Source organism: Zingiber officinale, chromosome 11A, assembly GCF_018446385.1.
Source record: "Zingiber officinale cultivar Zhangliang chromosome 11A, Zo_v1.1, whole genome shotgun sequence".
NCBI lineage: Eukaryota > Viridiplantae > Streptophyta > Magnoliopsida > Zingiberales > Zingiberaceae > Zingiber > Zingiber officinale.
In genome coordinates, this window is record NC_056006.1 from 33,797,021 (window position 1) to 33,803,817 (window position 6,797).

A 6,797-nucleotide genomic window follows, 5' to 3' on the forward strand; every position below is an offset into this window, starting at 1 on the left:
ATTATTTTGCAGGTCGATCTGAGCTATAAGGAAGGTCTGCGCTATAGATCTGTCAAGCACCCAAGTAGTCAGGGAGCTGGCCATTTTAGCTAGTTCATCTGCCCTTTCATTTTCAGCCCTTGGAATCTTGGTGACTGTGACCTCTTTAAAATCTTTCCTCATCTTCTCATAGGCTTCCTTGTAAATTTGCATCTTTTCGTTGTTTGCTTCGAAGTGTCCGGCCACCTGCTGAGTTACTAGCTGCGAATCTGAATGTATTATGACTTTGCTCGCCCCCACATGCCGAGCTGCTTGCAGACTTGCCAACAGGGCTTCATACTCGGCCTCATTGTTAGTGGCTCTAAAATTTAGCCGTATAGCCAGCTGCATAATATCTCCCTGCGGAGATATCAGAAGCGCGCCTACACCACTTCCTCGATGGGTGGCTGGTCCATCCACATAAATCTTCCAGACCTCCTCCGAGTCTGCTTGATAAACTTCTATCAAGAAATCTGCCAGAGCTTGTGCTTTGATCGCGGTTCGGGGCTGATACTGTATATCATATTCCCCTAGCTCGGTCGCCCATTTGATAAGCCAACCTGCTACCTCCACTTTGGTGAGGGCTCGGCCCATAGTACTTTTTGTCAGGACGGTGATGGGATGTGCCAGAAAATACGGTCGGAGGTGCCGAGCCATTAGAACAAGTCCATAAACCAACTTTTCTAGGGCTGTATACCGAGACTCAGCCCCCTTCAATAGATGACTGAAAAAATACACTGGTCGTTGTACATTGTCCTGCTCTTTAACCAGCACAGCCCCCATGGCCTCAGGGGTAGCTGACAAGTGCACCCAAAGAGGCTCTCCCATGACGGGCTTAAACAACGATGGCAAGGATTCCAGGTACTGCTTTAGCTCCTCCAAGGCCTGCGTGCACTCCTCCATCCACTGAAACTTGGCAGCCTTTCTAAGCACTTTGAAGAAAGGCGCAGCTTGATCTGCAGATCTGGAGATAAATCGGGATAGTGCTGTTATCCGGCCGACCAGCTTCTATGTTTCCTTCAGATTCTGTGGGACCTGCATGTCACGAAGTGCTTGAACCTTCTCAGGATTGGCTTCTATCCCTCGCTCAGTCACCAAGTAGCCCAGAAACTTCCCTCCTCTGGCCCCGAACAAACATTTCAGGGGATTCGGCTTTACCCCATATTGCCTTAGAGTCCCACAGGTTTCTTCTACATCTTTTATCAGACTGGATGCCAGGGGGGACTTGATCAGGATGTCATCAACATAGACTTCTACGTTCCGCCCGATCTGACTTCGAAAAACCTTATCCATCATCCTTTGGTAGGTAGCTCCAGCGTTCCTGAGTCCAAACGGCATGACAGTATAACAGAAAGTACCATCAGCTGTTATGAAACTAACCTTCTCCTGATCCTCCTTAGCCAGAGGTATCTGGTGGTATCCCTGATAAGCGTCCATCATGCATATCCTCTCACAGCCAGCAGTTGAATCCACCACCTGATCAATCCGCGGGAGTGGGTAACAATCTTTGGGGGTGGCTTTGTTGAGGTCGCGAAAGTCTATGCACACCCTCCACTTGTTGTTGGGCTTCTTCACCAGTACGACGTTGGAAAGCCAGGATGAGAATTGCACCTCTCGAACATGTCCTGCCTTCCTGAGCTGATCCACTTCAGCCCGGATAATCTTATTTTGGTCGGTGGAGAAGTTTCTCTTCTTCTGCTTGACTGGCTTGGCCTCGGGTATAGTATGCAGCTTGTGCTCAGCTATTTCTGGTTTGACCCCGGGCAGTTCTTCCGGGGACCAAGCAAAGACGTCTCTGTTGCGGATCAGGCATTGTATCAGCTCCGCCTTCAGCCTCGGCGGCAGGTCGCTAGCAATGCGAGTGATGCTCTCAGCTATGTCAGGATGCAACTGAATATCTTCGCAGGAGACAGGCTCTTCAGCAATAGGCAGAGGCTCCTCCTGGATGGCATGTACACCGCCATCCTGAGTCCGCCGGCTCTTGCGCGCCTCCACCCGGACCATATCGATGTAGCAACTTCGAGATACCTTCTGCTCTCCCTTGACCTCCCCGACTTGCTCGCCGACCGGAAACTTGATCTTCTGGTGAAAAGTGGAGACGGCAGCCCGGAACTCATGCAGAGTTGGTCTTCCCAGGATGACATTGTAGGAGGAAGGCGAATCCACCACAATGAAGGTGCTCCTCCGCGTGCGCACCAATGGCTCAGTACCCATGGAAATGGCCAGCTTGATCTGACCCATGGGTTTGACTTCATTACCTGTAAACCCATACAAGGAAGTGGCCACAGGTTGGAGCTCCGCGGCGTCGATCTGCATCTCCTCAAACGCAGCTCTGAACAAAAGTTTGACCGAGCTCCCGGTATCCACAAAGACCCGAGCCACTCGGCTGTTAGCAATAACGGCCTTGATTATGAGGGCGTCGTCGTGGGGCAGTTCCAGACCCTCCAGGTCTTGAGGCCCAAAGCTAATAACAGGGCCGGAGGCCTGCTCGTGGCTGCATCCCACGGCTCCCACGTACAACTGCCGAACGTGCACTTGCAGGCTCGGCCCGAGTCCCCGTCAGTGGGCCCTCCTGAGATCATACCGATCTCTCGCACAGCGACGTTGCCCCGGTTCTCCAATTCTCCGGCATCTCTTCGGTCTTCGCTGGGGCTAGCTTGGTTGGGTGGGCTAGCTAGGTCGGGTCGGGTCTGCCGAGCACGCCCAGCTGCAGCCCGTTCCTCCTCCATTCTCTGTATTTGGGGCGCCAACACAGGGGGAGGCAAGCCCTGCTCCGCAGCTCGCCTGGAGTCACGGGCGAATTGGAAGCAGTTACCGAGATCATGCGTCCTGGACCGATGGTATGTGCAATATGGCGCCCCCCTTGGTCCGGGCCTGGGCGCATGTACGGCTGCGATTCGCGGAGCTAGCCTGACTCCCTGAGCGGGCTGGGGGGCAGGCCTGGGTTGAACACGCGGGAAGGGCTGGGCTGGCTGTGGTGCTCTTCTTTCAGGTCGGTTACCTGGAGCAACCATCTTCTCAGCTTTCCGCCTAGCCGCCTGCGCTTCTTCCACCTTGATGTAGCAAGAAGCTTTCTCCACCATATCGTCAAAGCTTCGGGCGGTGTTTTTGATGAGGTCCCTGAAGAATTCCCCCTCTCGCAATCCATGGGAGAAGGCGCTCATCAATATTTCTGAGGTGGCGGAGGGGACGTCATTGGCCACCTGACTGAACCAGTTGATGTAGTTCCGCAAGGGCTCGGTCGAATCCTGCTTGAGAGCAAAAAGACAGTGGTCGGTTTTTTGATACTTACGACTACTGGCGAAGCGGCGTAGGAAGGCCGTTTTGAAATCCACGAAGCGATTGATGGACTCTGGAGGCAATCCATCGAACCACTTTTGTGCCGACCCGGACAAGGTGTGCAGGAACACTCGGCATTTGACAGCATCGCTGTATTGATACAAGATAGCCGCGTTCTTAAACATCCTTAGGTGCTCTTCCGGGTCCTTGCTCCCATCGTATTCCCCAATGTTCGGGGCCCGATACCCTTTGGGCAGGCTTTCCCTAAGGATATGCGCCGAGAAGGGTACCTTGTCATCCGGATCTTCAGGTAGATCTCCAGCAGGGATTATAGCTTTTCCCTTCCCTGAATCCCGAGGTGGGTGTAAAGAGCTTTCCGCCACTGATACCGGCGGTTCCTCCTTCTTCGGGCTGTGCGCACGAGGTTCGGCTCGATGATAGTTGCGGCGGGGCTCCCGGAATGACGTACGAGGGAGTTCTTCCTGCTGCTTCCTCTTTGAGCCCCTGTCGGAGGCGGGAGCTGGTTCCTTAGACGCTTCGGGCGCCAAGCGAGGTCACGAAACTGTTCCTCGCTTTTCAGAGGCGGCTTGCCTTCTAACTTCCTTGAAGAGCTCGTACTCCCCCGCGGTCATGGTTACGTTGATCCTCCTGCTAGAGCTACGGCCCGAGTCCTCCATCTTCACGCTTCGGATCAGGCTATTGTGTTTCCCACAGACGGCGCCAAATTTGATCCCGTCCGGAGGCTGAGTCGGACGGAGGTCGGTCGAGGTGTCCCGATGGTTGACGGAAGGTCGTAGAAGATGATTCGGCTCCCACTGGTGGCTGACGCTACTGCAGGACCCTGCGCACACTCAGACGATCTCCCCCCTTCACGTTAGAGACCGAAACCCAGGGAAAAAGTCCCCGGATCAGGCCCTCCGACGCTCAAGTCAGGTCCCTTTTCCCCAGAAAAGAATAGAGAGAAGCAGAAGGAAAGACAGTTGTGGAAAAAAGTGACGAGAGAGTGTGTGCGCGTACCTGCATACGAGGAATTTCTCGCCTTTTATGCCCCCCCCTTTTGGAGCCTGCCATTCTCTCAGAAAAAACGTTAGCCACTGGGCTTTGTCGCCTAGTTCTGGACACCTGTCGTGCTGCTATTTGTCGCGCAAGCATCTTTCCGTTTAGGAACCTCCGCCTTCGTACATGATTTTGTCCTGTAGTGGGGGACAGCTGGCAGGCTTCTACTGGTTATGAGGGCATCTTTTTGTCTTAAGAACCTCCACCTTCGCCCGCGTCGTTGATATGTAATGATTCTCCTTGACGGACCGTTGAGGTTCTCCGCACCTGTGCTACGCAGTTCCTCCGATCCACTGTGACCTGCCCCGGCCTACACCCGTGGTTTGCATTTCCGGGCCTCCAACTCGCAGACCTGCAGCCCCAACTGTCTAGACACAGCTATGCAGATCTTCAACCTGCGCTTATACTTCCAATTCTTGGCCTCTGCTTAGCTCTGCCGATCTGGACTTGCATCCTGCGCTTTGTACTTTCTGGCCCTCAACCGCAGGTCTGTAGCTCGGGCTGCTTCCGATCAGCTCTGCCGCTTCCGACCTGTCGGCCTATGTGCCGCCTGACGTCTTCCCTCGCCTTCCGACTGCTTTGCCCCCTTGATTGATCAGCCTGCCTTACTTCTGACTACTGCACCTGCTCGTCTTTAACCGCCCCGTCAGCCTCGCCTTCCGACTGCTTTTGCCCCCTTGATCGATCAGCCTGCTTGACTTCTGACTAGCGCACCTGCTCGTCTTTAACCGCCTCGTCAGCCTAACCATTGACTGCCACATCACCTTGACTATTGACCACCACGTCATCCTGACTTTTGACCGCCACATAGCCTTGACTTTTCCAACCCTTTCCTCATGGGCCCCTCCATTACCAACCGTATCAGGGCTGTTGGATAGTCCTGTAGAAAATAAAACAAACAACCCTTCTCGAACTCTTTAAGCTAACACTTGCATAAATAAAGTAGAATAGTAAATTAAAAACATAAAGTAAGAGACAAGCGGTTTACTTGGTTACAACCGATGTGGTTATTAATCCAAGGAAGATTAAGCCCAATATCAATCTCCTTCAGGCGGAGAAGCCTCTTACAACGTTGAAGCGCAGAAACAGAAGCTTAACTACAACTCTAAAGCATACAAGCGTTGGAAATGATTACTTGGAGTTCGTTGAAAAGCTTCTGGACCAAGCCTATATTTATAGCCTTGGTCGAGGCGCCTGGAAGGGGTTCTGAGTGCCCTGGGGGGATAAACTTTATCCCCCAACGATCAGATCAAGTGAAAACTCGATCATGGTCAAAAGGCTGGTCCGGGCGCCCGGAAGGGTTTCGGGTGCCCCGGGCTAGTTCGGGCGTCCCGGACTGTTCCGGGCGCCCGGTCTAGTAAAGTCAACACACGTTGACTTTTCATCCGGGACCACTGCTCTGGTTCGGTTCGGCTCGGTCCGGGTCTTCTACTCCGAATCCGCTTGCTTGGGTGATCTCTGCCATCCGGAATAGGGCTCAACCGAACCCAACTTCCGGTCTTCTCGAGCAGGCTTCCCTCCGGCTTCTCGTCCCTCGGAATCACTGCGTGTTTCCTTCTCATTCGCTGGCGTACTCATCCACAGTCTTCGTCCCTCGGACGCACCGCATGCCGTCCTTCTCACTAGCTGTGTCTCTTGCTCCCTGAGCAATCTTCCGCTTCGGCTTTCGTCCCTCGGAACCATCGCATGCTTCCTTCTCGTCCACCGGGGTACTCTTCTGCAACACCTCGTCCCTCGGACTGTCGTCCTTCTCTCTAGCTGTGTCTTCCGCTCGACTACCTGTGTTCCTAAGCTCTTGCACACTTAGACACAAGGTTAGAAACACACAGGACCTAACTTAACTTGTTGATCACACCAAAACAACCTTTGGGTTCCAACATAAATATGTTAAGTAATCCCCCTCTAGATTAAGCATGTTCAAAGAATGTGTAGAGATTGAATTAATTGAAAGCAAAAACTCATTATGTTTAGATGTATTGATCTGTAACTCAACTTTCTTGATGTTGAATGTAGCTCAAGAATTTGAAAGAGCTTTTTGAAAGTTAGCTCTTTATTGTCTAACTCCGATTTGTCCTCCGACTCTAGCTCTAGTAGTGACTTTGATTCGACCTTCTTGCTCTGAGTATGACTTGCAATCAAAACAAAACCCTTCTCATTTTTGTAGGGATGTGGGGATTGATGGTGGTGGTGGTGGGGAGGGGTGAGTATTGATTGTTTCTTTCTTCATTTTTCATCATGTGTTCATTCTTTTTATCAGATTAGTCAGATGGAAATATAATATAAATAAAAGACAATAATGAAAGACACATAGGTTTACTTGTTTCTCAACCCCTCGAGGTTAGTACTCCAAAGCTTATGTACAAGAGGCGCTTGTCCACTAACTTATCTCCTTTTCGAAACTTTTTTGGAGGCAGAGAAATCTCTTACAAGAGTTGCATCACAAT